The 13,748-nt window shown below is 41.6% G+C and overlaps 1 protein-coding gene across 1 annotated transcript in view; it reads right to left on the bottom strand.

Moving 5' to 3' along the window:
* The window catches only part of LOC101020439 (basic proline-rich protein-like), a 58,790-nt gene that overhangs the window by 31,196 nt on the left and 13,846 nt on the right, over positions 1-13,748 (bottom strand). Inside the window, exon 4 of the mRNA XM_031666822.1 lies at positions 8,949-9,004. The gene's annotated coding sequence lies outside the window, so the exon portion shown is untranslated. The remainder of the gene's footprint in view (positions 1-8,948; positions 9,005-13,748) is intronic.

Here is a 13,748-nt window from a genome sequence, read left to right as displayed (position 1 = left end):
GAGTGATTTCACATTGTCCAAAGGAGGTATGTGCCTATTACTGCACATATGGTTTAAATATTATGCCTAGAAAACTGTGCAACACCACCTGAACATTTAACAGATTTCTTAGTAAATGGTATGTGTTTTAAGAAGTGCTCCTCTTTTTCATGCTTGTAGAATTTTAGAAAGTAGATTGTGCATGCTTGAAAGAAAACAAAGCGGCCGGGCGTGGTGGCTCACACCTGTAATCCCAGCACTTTGGGAGGCTGAGGCAGGTGGATAATGAGGTCAGGAGATCGAGACCATCCTGGCTAACAAGGTGAAACTCCGTCTTTACTATAAATACAAAAATTAGCTGGGCGTGGTGGTGGCCGCCTGTAGTTCCAGCTACTCGGGAGGCTGAGGCAGGAGAATGGCGTGAACCCGGGAGGTGGAGCTTGCAGTGAGCCGAGACTGTGCCACTGCACTCCAGCCTGGGCAACAGAGCGAGACTCCATCTCAAAAAAAACAAAAAAAGAAAGAAAACAAAGCATTTTTACTTACCTCAAATTCAGTTACTGAAATTGCAGGAAAAAAATGATTTGGGTAGATGATTGTACTTATTAATGGAATATAAAAGTATGTACATTCAAAAACATGTTTCCATATTATCAATGGAAAATAGAGAAGCATCATCCCTAGAATCCTTGTTTTCAAAATGTTGATCCCATTATCTGATTAGAAAACTAGACAATCCCCCACCCCAGGAGGGGATGGGTGTGCTTAACCCTCCTCTTGGTTATCTCCAGGGGCTCTCCAGCCCAACCCTGGTCCTTCTTGGAATTCTTCTCTTCAGGAGGCCCAGGCGACCACTGCCAAACAAAGAGCAAAGGGAGAAGTTGCCGTGCTTCTGGGAGTCCAGGCAGTCAGTGAAGTAGACATGATGTTCACCACCTGCAGACCCAGATATGGTGCTAGTGGATCAGCACAGGGGCATGATGACTGGACTTGGCCAAATCCTGGCTTGAAGAACTGGGTCTGCAGGCATCTCTGCAGGAAAGCCTCAATCTTCAGGCCTAGGTTGCAATCTAGTTTCATTCTGTCCCTGTACTGCACTCTGATGTGAATAAGTCACTGCAGCAGGGCACTGCCTTCAAACAGAGGCCATGGGTCCTTCTCAGCAAACATCAGCAGCTCCTGGGCAGCTCTGCAGACTTGTCCAGGGTAAATTTGACTCTCCAGATGTCACATTTGCTCTGGAGGCCACACTTACCTACCAGCTTTAGTTCTTGGTTGAGGGGGGATTTCTCAAAGGGTCTTCCTGTGATCACACAGGTTTTCTGACCCAGCTTGGGACCACTAGTGTGTTGACTCTGGGTGTCCATCTATGCCTCACCTAAGGGTAGGTCCTGGTTACTGCAAAAGGGGTTAGAAAAATTCATTAAAAAAAATAAAATACACCACATGTGGTGGTTCAGCCTGTAATCCCTTTGGGAGGCCAAGGCAGAAGGATTGCTTGAGCCCAGGAGTTCAAGGCTGCAGTAAGCTATGATCACACCACTATACTCCAGCCTGGGTGACACAGTGAGGTCCTGTGTCTTAAAAAATGTAACAAAATAAAATGTTTAAAGTCAAATTATGTCAAAAAATAAAGATGCTTTGCTAAGTATTGTATTCAAATACATATTCTAGTACTCACTACTATACAACATCATCTAAATCAGTATTAACAGTACAAAGTTATATGTCATGTCATTATACAACATTTATATTATGCTTTATTGTATAAATAATTTTCATTTTGGGGGTGCTGAATTTGTGTTTTCTTCATGAAATTAAAGAATGCCATTGAATGATGTCATAAAATGGGTTTGGTTGTAAAATATTTTTGAATATTATTGGTGTTCAATTTGTGAAATACATGATTAATCTCACGGCATATCCATTTGGAAAGACAAATGATCCACTTCAGTTTGTGTGATAGTTAATACTGAGTGTCAACTTGATTGGGTTGAAGGATACAAAGTATTGATCCTGTGTGTGTCTGTGAGGGTGTTGCCAAAGGAGATTAACATTTGAGTCTGTGGGCTGGGAAAGGCAGACCTATTCTTAACCTGGGTGGGCACTATCTAATCAGCTGCCAGCAGGACTAGAATAAAAAAGCAGGCAGAAAAATGTGAAAAGATGAGACTGGCCTAGCCTCCCAGCCTACATCTTTCTCCCATGCTGGATGTTTCCTGCCCTCGAACATGGGACTCCAAGTTCTTCAGTTTTGGGACTCGGACTGGATTTCCTTGATCCTCAGCCTGCAGACGGCCTATTGTGGGAACTTGTGATCATGTGAGTTAATACTTAATAAATTCCTATATATATATATATCCTATTAGTTCCGTCCCTCTAGAGAACCTTAATACAGTTTGCATACTTCATAAATGTGGAATTTCATATATCAGTAGTGCTAAATGAAAGTATACCTTTATATACATATTTTACTTCAGAAATATATTTGTTCCAGAAAAGTTACATGTAAGCTGACCTTTTAAGGACGTAGAAGTTCACATATATATTTTCTTAATTTTTAAAAGTTTTATTTTATTTTTAACTGACAAATAATTGTTTATCTACTTTCTTATTTTTTGTCTTTAATCAGCAGTGGCTATGCTCCCACTACTTCAAGTCTTTCTGTCCTTTATACTCTCTATCAAGTAACTAATGATGTGAGAATAAATATTTAAATATCTTAGAGCTCTCCTATTATAGCCTGTGTTCATCTACATAAATATATAGGCATTCAATGCATATTTATTGATTTTCAAAAGGATAAAAGAGAGTTTATTTTATATATGTACTGTGCCAGTAAAGTAAATTATGTTCCAAAAGTGCTAATGGTATATGTCTTAGTCCATTTGTGTTGCTGTAACAAAATACCACAGACTGGGTAATTTATGCACAATAGAAATGTATTCCTCACAGTTCTGAAGGCTGGAAAGTCCGAGATCAAGGCACTGGCATTTGATGTCTGGTGAGGGCCTTCTCACATGGCAGAAGACAGAAGGGTAAAAAAGGGAATGGATGCTGTGTCCTTGCATGGCAAAAGAGTGGGAGAGAGATAATCCACTACCTCAACCCCTTTTATAAGGGCCTTAATTCCCTCCCAACAGCCCCACGTTTTATATTATCACATTGGCTAATAAGTTTCAACATATTAATTCGGGGTGCCATATTCACACCACAACAGCATAAAAGGTCACTGGAATTATTTTATTCTCCTTAAGTCTTGGGACTATTTACTTTCCCAATCAGTTTGCTCTTTTCCATGTCAAAAACACCCTAGGTCAAGTCACACAGAACTTTTAAGGCTAAAGATTATACTACCTAGGGAGTGGTACATTCATATTACTTGCCCCTTTCTCTCAAGGACTTTTTTTTTTTTTTTTTTTTTGAGACAGAGTCTCACTCTGTTGCCCAGGGTGGAATGCAATGGTGCAATCTCCGCTCCTCCCAAGTTCAAATGATTCTCCTGCCTCAGTCTCTGGAGTAGCTGGAATTACAAGCACCTGCCATCATACCCAGCTAATTTTTGTCATTTGTCATAGAGACGGGGTTTCACCAAGTTGGCCAGGCTGGTCTCAAACTCCTGACCTCAGGTTATCCGCCTGTCTCGGCCTCCCAAAATGTTTTGATTACAGGCATGAGCCACTGCGCCCAGCTCTCAAGGACTTTCTACATGAGTATATCTTAAACAAAAAGTAGTTCAGGTGTCACTCACCTAGCCTACTGAATCCTTCCGGAAATTCTCCCTTAAGACTGCTATTAGCTGTAACTTCTGCTTTTTACCTAGCTATCACTTTACCTTAGGAATGAGGCCAACAAAAGGCAGGGTACAGGTGGGAGGGAGCAAAGCTGTACTGCCTTTATATAACCCTGATTCCAGAGTCTTGAAGATTATTTCCTAGGGTAAACTGGTCTTTGCAGAGTCCAAAAGGCTTGCATGGTACCTACAGTGCTCAACAAATTTATTAAATGTCACCAAAATGCAGTTGGGGTAAAAAGAATCAGGTGTATTTGCTGACTCTTGATCTATGCTCTTGGGGTTATTTACATCTGTGCATTATATTTACTGTATCCTCATGGTGGGATTACTACATAATGGTGTGCTGCTGCTTATCCTCAACTGCATTCAGAGAAATCATGTTGGTAGCCTGAAACTGGCTGAAGTGGGGGAATTTTTACCACAGAAATTAGCAAACTTCTGTGAGGTGCAAATTTTTCTGGAAAAGACCATGCACTAAATAGTCAAAGCCATTTTTGTTGTTGTTGTTGTTGTATTTGTTTTTTAAACTGACATTAGAGACAGGGTCTTACTGTGTTGCCCAGGCTGGTCTTGAACTCCTGGCATTAAGTGATACTCCCATCTCAGCCTCCCAAAGTGCTCAAATTATAGGCGTGAGCCACTACTCCTGGCCCTATACCAAAGCTCTTTGGAAGTCGTTTCAATTGATTGCTTCTGCAGGAACTTTTGACACTTTGTCAGGTCACTTATTCTATCAGTCTACTAGGGCTACAATAGCAAAGTACCACAGAATAGGCAGGTGAGATGACAGAAATGTATTTTCTCACAGTTCTGGAGGCTAGAAGTCTGAGATCAAGGTATCACTAGGGTTGTTCTCTTCTGAGGCCTCTGGTCTTGGCTTGTAGATGACTGTCTTCTTGTGTTACCACAGAGTCTTACCCAAAACCTGTAAAAATTTCCTCTTCTTATAAAGACACCAGTCATACTGGATTAGAGCCCACCCTAATGACCTCATTTTAACTTAAATGACTTTATAATTTTTATTTTTTTGAGACGTAGTCTCGCTTTGTCATCCAGGCTGGAGTGCAGTGGTGTGATCTCAGCTCACTGCAACCTCTGCCTCCCAGGTTCAAGTGATCTTCCCACCTCAGCCTCCCATGTAGTTGAGATTATAGGCACATGCCACCACACACAGCCAATTTTTGTATTTTTAGTAGAGACGGGGTTTCACCACACTGGCCAGGCTGCTCTCAAACTCCCTGCCTCACGTGATTCGCCTGCCTCGGCCTCCCCAAGTACTGGGAATACAGGCATGAGCCACCGTGCCTAGCCTTAAATGTCTTTTTAAAGACCCTAGGTCTAAACACACCCACATTCTGGGGTACTGTGGGTAGGCACTTCAACACAGACCTCTGGAGGGTGGAAACAATGCAGCCTGTAATATCCCATACTGAAAAATGCTGCAGGTCAATGTTTAACAATCAGCTGTCCAAAAAGAAAAAGGCCCGAATTGTAGCACTTGCTAACTTCTATGGTAAAATTCCCCCACTGTAGCCAATTTCAAGCTACCAATATAATTCCTCTGAATGCAGTTGGGAAGAGATAAGCAGCAGCACACCATTATATAGTAAATCTACCATGGAGATACAATAGATACAAATAACCTCAATGCATAGATGTAAATAACCCCAATGGCATAGATTGAAAATCAGCAAACTTTCCAGCAAGCTCTTCTGGAAAAGACTAAGCAGTAAATATTTTCGAATTTGCTCAACACTGCATCGTAGTGAAAAAGGAGCCAGGCTGGGTGCAGTAGCTCATGCCTCTAATCCCAGCAATTTGGGAGGCCAAGGTGGGTGGACTGGTTGACCTCAGGAGTTCAAGACCATCCTCGGCCACATGGCAATACCCCATCTCTACAAAAAAATACAAAAATTAGTCGGGTGTGATGGTGTGTGCCTGTGGTCCCAGCTACTCGGGAAGCTGAGGTAGGAGTATTGCTTGAGCCCAGAAGGTCAAGAGTGTAGTGAGCCATAATGGCAGCACTGCACTCCAGCATGGGTGACAGAACAAGATCCTATCTCAGAAAGAAAAAAATAAAAAAAGGAGGCATAGATAATATGTAAATGAAAAAATAAAAAGAAGCGATAGGCAATATGTAAATGAACAGGTGTGAATGTGTACTGATAAAACCAGTTTTCAACTGGCCTTTGCCTAGTGACAAGAGTTGGGGATATCTAATGGGATAACTGCTCAGTCATCAACTTTCAGCCAACCCGCCTTGTTTTGGCCTTACTCTCCTTCCCCATCAAATGCTTAGACTACTAGTTGCAGGCATCTCCTGAACCTTCTCAGGTTAGATCAGTGGGGCAGTCATAGGAGGTACACCACTAATATCTCCATTTTAGATAGAACTTGCCATTCAGCTGCAATGAATACCAGTAAGCTAACTGCCTCCATCTGCAGCACTGTCAAGATCTACCACAGCACACCAGTTGAGGTAACGTCTTCCCTGGCAGCCCCCAGACAATGACTGAACATGGCAATGGTATGAGGGTCTAGTCATTTCTGCCCAAAGTTGAATTTCCCTAACAAGCAATATTTTCCCCAGAGCTCCACAATGGGTTAGCTGAGATTCTGCTAGATATTTATTTATTTATTTTAGTCTTGCTCTGTCGCCCAGACTGGAATGCAGTGGCACAATCTCGGCTCACTGCAACCTCCGAGTCCCAGGCTCAGGTGATTCTTGTGCCTCAGCCTCCTGACTAGCTGGGATTACAGGCGTGAACCACCACATCTGGCTAATTTTTGTATTTTTTAGTAGAGACAGGGTTTCACCATGTTGGCCAGGTTGGTATCGAACTCCTGACCTCAAGTGATCCACCTGCCTCAGCCTCCCAAAGTGCTGGGATTACAGGCATGAGACACCCAACCCAGCCTGATTTTTAGATCTACACCACAGTCTCTGTCTTTTTCTTCCCCATCATTTTTACAATAGACTTTTTGTACTCTTAAATTAATGTTATATTCTGCTTCCTGGAACATCCAAAGTGAACCAGTTGGTATAAGGATTAGTGGTCTGAATGTTTATGTCTCTCCAATATTCCCATGGTCAAATACTAACCTCCAAGGTGATAGTATTAGGAGGTGGGTGGGGCCTTTGAGAAGTAATCAGCCCTCATGATTGGGATTAGTGCCTCAGAGAGCTAGTTTGTCCCTTAAACTATGTGAGGGTTGCAGGGCATGGTAGCTCACGCCTGTAATCCCAGCACTTTGGGAGGCTGAAGCAGGTGGATCACCTGAGGTTGGGAGTTCAAGACCAGCCTGACGAACATGGAGAAATCCTCTCTCTACTAAAAATACAAAATTAGCTGGGCGTGGTGGCACATGCCTATAATCCCAGTTACTCCGGCGGCTGAGGTAGGAGAATCACTTGAACCTGGGAGGCGGAGACTGCAGTGAGCCGAGATCATGCCATTGCACAACAGCGTAACTCTGTCTCAAAAAAAAAAAAAAGCCAAAAGCAACTACGTGAGGGCACATGAGATGACACCATCTATTACGAAGTCGGCCCTCACCAGACACTAAATTTGCCAGCTCTTTGATCTTGAACTTTCCAGCCTCTGGAACTGTGAGAAATAAATTTGTTATTTATTAGCCAACCAGTTTATGTTATTTTGTATTAGCAACCCTGTAAAAAAAGAAGAAAAAAAACAAAACAAAACATACTGTTCCCCACAACCCCACTCTCACACTCAACACAGAACACTTCTGTGAACAGATGTGTGGGGGGCTGTTCCCAAAACCAAGCAATTCTCCATTGGACACCAATTGGGTATTACATAATTGAATTCAATTCTGACACTATCTATCTGGAATAGGGTAATCCACCTGGCAATTTACCTGGAGATAACGTCAGATCCCACAGTTTAAGGGTTCAGTCTCACAAGATTGCCTTCACTTCAGATTTAAGTATTAGGTTGTCACCTATACTCTGACCTGCTACAAATCAGGGTTCCCACAACCTCCTTCTAGCATTTAATTAATTTGCTAGGTTGGCTCACAGAACTCAGGTAAACAACTTATATTTGCTAGTTTATTATGAAGGATATTATAAAGGATACATATGAACAGCCAGATGAAGAGATATACAGGATGAGGTATGGGGAGGAAAGCAGGCACAGAGCTGCCATGCCCTCTCTGGGTGTGCTAGCCTCCCAACATCTCTGTATCTTCAGCAACCCAGAAGTTCATCAAATCATGTTGTCCAAGAGTTTTTATAGAGCTTGACATCCATCCAGCCCCACTCCCTTTCCTAGAGGTTGTTGGGTGTAGTTAAAAGTTCCAATCCTCTAATCCTGAAATCACCTGGTTTTTCTGGCAGCTGGCCCGATCCTGAGGCTATTTAGGGTCCCCACCCTAAATTATCTCATTAGCATAAACTCAGATGTGATCAAGACAGGGATATTATGAATAACAAGGAAATTCCAAGGGTTTTAGCACTGTGACAGGAACTGGAGACAAAGACCAAATTATTTCATATTACACCACAAACTCAAACAAACAAGGGGCTTGGGGTTCGATCAGAAATGACCCACTGTCAATGGGATGTGTGATTGTTGGAGCATGGATAGTCCCTGGAAGAACGTGGTGGCTCAGTCATTAAAACTTACAGCAGTGGCCGGGCGCAGTGGGTCACGCCTGTAATCCCAGCACTTTGGGAGGCTGAGTCAGGCGGATCACCAGGTCAGGAGATCGAGACCATCCTGGCTAACACGGTGAAACCCCGTCTCTACTAAAAATACAAAAAATTAGCCGAGCGTCGTAGCGGGCACCTGTAGTCCCAGCTACTTGGGAGACTGAGGCAGGAGAATGGCGTGAATCCGGGAGGCGGAGCTTGCAGTGGGCTGAGATCATGCCACTGCACTCCAGCCTGGGCTACAGAGTGAGACTCCGTCTCAAAAAAAAAAAAAAAAAACTTACAGGAGTAATTTGGGAGAATGTTCTGATACAGAGCAATGCCCTTGTTGGGGCAAAAATTCAGTGTGAGTGTGAGAGTGTGTGAGTGTGTGTGTGTGTGTGTGTGTAATAATATCTACAAGAACAATGGAATTGGCCAGCTATTATAAAATTACATTAAGGCCTACAAAAGGTTAATGAAAATCTGAGAGCTTGTTAACAAGTGAAAACTTACTGTGTAGGTCAGACAGCTTCTTTAGTAGCTTACAAAGAGGCCCTTATCTTTTTGCCCTGGGAAAACAGAAAAAAGCTGGAACACCAAACTCAGGACTTAACAGTCAAGAAGATTAAAATACAATTGAAGCCAAGGTTAGGTTGCTAGTTGGAAAACTTGGGACTCTGGCATACAGGATGAGGACAGCTAGGGGGATACCCCCAAAGATTTTGGCTGCCAAATCTCCTTTGAACACTCAGTCTGCAGAGGCTGCCTACCTTTCTTACTGAAAGCTAGTACTCAAAAGTAGATAGTTCCTGAATAAGGCAACAGAGCGCCTTCTTGGAAACCTACCCTATCTTTCATGACTGCCAGACCAGTAACTAGAATTAAGTCATGGCCCAAATGGGAACGTGCCAGGCCCAATGTATATCCCCAAAAGCAGCAGCAAGAATTAGAATATATTGGTAGGAAATAAAGGAGTATGTGGGACTGGATGTTGAGGGTGTTTGATCAAGAAGGCTGAAACATAAGACTGGAAAAAAGTGACATTATTAACTTGGAGGTATTTTCAGGATATGAGATTTAATACTCTATCAGGGTCCCAGAGGAGGGTGCAAACTTCCGGTTAGGATGGTTACTATAAGCAATTGCCCATGTTGAGTGAAGTCAAAACACCTGAACTGCTAAAGGAAGATAGTGAAGAACAGGATTAAAAGGGATCAGGGAAATGGGTAGGCTGGAGTAGATATATTATGTGAGGCCAGCAGCCCACACAAGAATTATGTTCCATGGGAGGGCCCGGAGGACACACCATTCACTAAGGTCATCAGGAATGTACCAGTAAGAGATGCACTAGCCTCACTAAAAAGTTCAGTGACAGTTCACCTTTGATAGTCAGAGCTAACGATAAAAGATACTATCACAGGGCGTGGCTTATCAAAAGGAATGGGAATGACGGGCCCCAGACGCACATTAAATGCCAGGGGGCAGGGTTTACTGCCAGAAGTCAGGGGGAGTCACAATTATGATGAGCAAAAGGAGAGTGACAGTCAAGGGAGTTCAACCCAAAATGAGTTTTAGAGTTGGCTAACAGAGTTCAGTGTCCCTACGTGCAAAACAGATGGGGAGGCAACAAGAGTGGTTATGTAATCATATATATAATCAAAAAAAGCAGGAGTGGATGGGGAGACTAAGAGTGGTTATCGCAATAAAAAACACCATGATCCCTCACTCAATTGCCAGATCTGAGCCAATTTTCAGACTGGGAACCTGTTGACAGGTGGCCAGATCCCTGGAGGGAAGGATCCCATAATCATATACTGTAATGATTCTTCTCATACTTCCCTAAAGGGATCTAGCCCTTTTCTCAGGTGACTGCACACTAGAAAGTGGGAAATATTTAGACACTTCAGGGAAGACAGACACAGGGTCTGAGTTAACATTGATACCTGCAGATCAACAGTATCATCTTGGCCTTCTTATTAGAGTAGCAGCATATAGGAGCCAGGTATTACGTTTATCCAAAAGTAATTGCGGTTTTTGTCATTACTTTTAATGGCAAAAATCGCAATTACTTTTGCACCAAACTAATAATAAACTTTAGTCTTGGCCAAATCCTGGCTCATGATGGGTACCCTGGGTCCATGGGAACAGTTGATGGTCCCCAGTCCCGGAATGCTATTTGGTATAGACATGCTTGGCAGTTAGAGTAATTTCTACATTGAGTTTTAGATCGTGAAGTAAGACCTATTATAGTAGGGAAAGCTAAGTAGAGTTTTGGAAACTGATCCCCAGTCTACTTCAGACAAAAGAGTAAACCAAAAGCAGTATCTCACATTTTAGGTGGGGATGGAGAAGATTAGTATCAACTCTGAAGGACTTCCAGGATGCCTGTAATCCCAGCTACTTGGGAGGGTGAGGCACAAGAATTTTATGCAGTGAATATGAGAACACTGTGAAAATCTATTGGGAAGTAATAAATTTGTTACACATAGGAACAGTTGAGTATTTTACAAGTGGAATATAGGGCTATAATATTACTTTGGGAAAACATATTGCCAATATCAGCCTAAGAAAAAGAAAAACTGATATTCTTATCTCTCCAAAATGGGCTTTGATAAATCATATTATGTATAAAATGTCCAATTTGTTTTAAGAAATCTATCTTAATAAATCTATCAGTGTTTTTGTTGTTTTTCAATACTTTTGCAGTACTTTTAGCATGGTACTTAGCCACGCCGGACACGGTGGCTCACGCCTGTAATCCCAGCACTTCGGGAGGCCGAGACAGGTGGATCACCTGAGGTCGCGAGTTTAAGACCAGCCTGACCAACATGGAGAAACCCCTTCTCTACTAAAAATACAAAATTAGCCGGGGTGGTGGTGCATGCCTATAATCCCAGCTACTAGGGAGGCTGAGGCAGGAGAATCATTTGAACCTGGGAGGCGGAGGTTGCGGTGAGCCGAGATCACGCCATTGCACTCCAGCCTGGGCAAAAAGAATGAAACTCCATCTTAAAAAAAAAAAAAAAAAAAAAAGCCACTAGGCACTTAAAAAAAACCCCAAAACTTTAAACTTCTTATCTTTTAAGATCCCGACTTTCCTTCTAGGTCTACTCCATGTACCCTACTCCTCTATTACCCATTCTCTATATCTGGAACACCAAATATTTTTATTTTAAAATTGCTTGCATTAAAATAGCAATTTAAGATACAATTTTTTAAATGGGCTCAATTTAAGTCTAAGCTTCATCAGGTTAAAAAACTTAATAATTAAAATATGCAATTAACAAATCAAAGTGTTGAAAGGTTCACAATTAAAAAAAAAAAAATAGCCTGCACCTCATTTCTCTTCTCCCCATCTCTGCTTTCTATTTTAAAGAGACAAACACTTTTTAGCTACTGAAAGCTGTTTATTCTGCTAGCAAGTTTCATCTTTCTAAATAATATATATTCCTAGCTACCTCTTCATTTATATATTTTAGACCTTATCTCTTGACTTCTTATTAGTAGGATTTTATCAGTTAGGATGCCTCAACTTGTAGTAATTACAATCCCACCTAGTTTAAAAAATGAGAATTACAGTCGAGCACAGTGGCATGTGCCTGTAGTCCCAGCTACTCCGGAGGGAAGGATCACCTGAGCCCAAGTGTTCAAAAACAGCCTGGGCAATACAGGATGACTCCCGTCTCTAAATAAATAAAATTTTGAAAAACTTACAAAAAAAAAAAAAAAAAGAAATGAGAACTGCATTTATTTTCACAATTGGAAGAACAGAGTTTATGAGAAGCCTCAGAGTCAGCTTCACCCAGCAGCTCTAGCTCCATTTCTCTGTGATTTCCTCGGTTCTCTTCTCTTCTGTGTGATGTCTTCATCTTTAGATTGGTTGCGTCTCTTGTGGGAGCAAAAGAAATTTAACAGTTCCTGGTTTCACAACAACACACCCAACACCCAGAGGCAACAAAGAAGCTCATTCTCATCTTTCACTCAAAAAAAAAAAGCCCTCTCTCTGAATTCCTAAACAAACCTCTCATAACTCTTTATTCCAAATTGGGTTATATGCCCATTCCTTAACTATGCCCTATGGCCTAAGGAACGCCATGAATTTATTGGCTTAGATTTACCCATCCATAAATGTAGTAGAGTGGCAAGCAGGATGGGATTACACTAATCAATTTAAGTTAATCAGGCTGAACTCTAAAGCTGGACCATGTGGCCACTATCCTATGGGAGAAAGACAGATGAAGGGTGGATCAACAACGCCAACTTCTACTATGGGCATTCAGCACTCACATACTACCTACATCCCTACCACTCCAATAGAACTACTGTATAACACCATATTTTTTAAAATCAATAACAATATTTACTTCATGTTGACAACAGATGGTAACAGGGTCCGATGATTTTGTTTCCTTTCTGTATAATTGTTATGTTTCACTGGTAATTTTTAATTGCTTCTTCTTAAAAATCCTACAAAATTTACTTTTAATATATCCTTAAGTTTTCCAAATGTTTCATCATATCAGTTTATCAGGGAGCTTATGTATTAGTAAGGGAGTAGACAACAGACAAGACAGGTAAAATAAAGTAACTACAAATCATGATCATTACTATGAAGGAAATAAACAGGGGAATTAGAAAAAGTAACAGAGGAAGCCCTCTTTGGAAAATGTTTTGGAAGCCTCTCTAAGGAAGTGACATCTGGCCTCAGACCTAAAGGATGACGAATAGCCCTATGTGTGAAGAGCCAAGGAAGCATTCCAGGAACAGAGATGACCAGAGCAAAAGCCTGCAAGTGGAAAAGAATTTGGCAGGCTTGAGGACAGAAAGCAAGCCAATTGGCTGGAACATAATGAGTAGGGGGGAGAATGATAGGGGATGGGACTTTGGAGAGTTAGACTGAAGTGAGATCATGCAGGCTCCTGTAAGACTCAATGGAAAGGAGGTTGAATTTTTCTGAAAGAGTGTGAAGCAAGATGATTTGTTTTACGTTTTTAAAAACCCCTCTCTGATTTCTGTATGAGAGTGGGAGGCAGGGGGAAGGCACAGAAATGGAAGTATGAAAAACAGGCAGAAGTCCTACTACCATTCTCTTCCTTGCAGCAGTTCTATTGTACCGTACATTTTGGGATACACAGATAGTTTTTTTGTTGTTGTTGTTTTTTAAGTTTGAACCCTTTTCAAAATGTCTAATTAGCTTATTTTATTAATGTATTGTCCTTGAAAACTACATGTTGATTTAACTGTGAAAACCCACAGGACATCAACATGGAGAGCTACTTGTACTTCTTTTCTCTTCCCATCAAATATGTCTAT

The sequence above is a fragment of the Papio anubis genome, chromosome 5 (assembly GCF_008728515.1).
Source record: "Papio anubis isolate 15944 chromosome 5, Panubis1.0, whole genome shotgun sequence".
Classification (NCBI taxonomy): domain Eukaryota; kingdom Metazoa; phylum Chordata; class Mammalia; order Primates; family Cercopithecidae; genus Papio; species Papio anubis.
The sequence above is the reverse complement of the archived record's forward strand: the minus strand, read 5'-3'. Positions and strand labels throughout refer to the sequence as shown.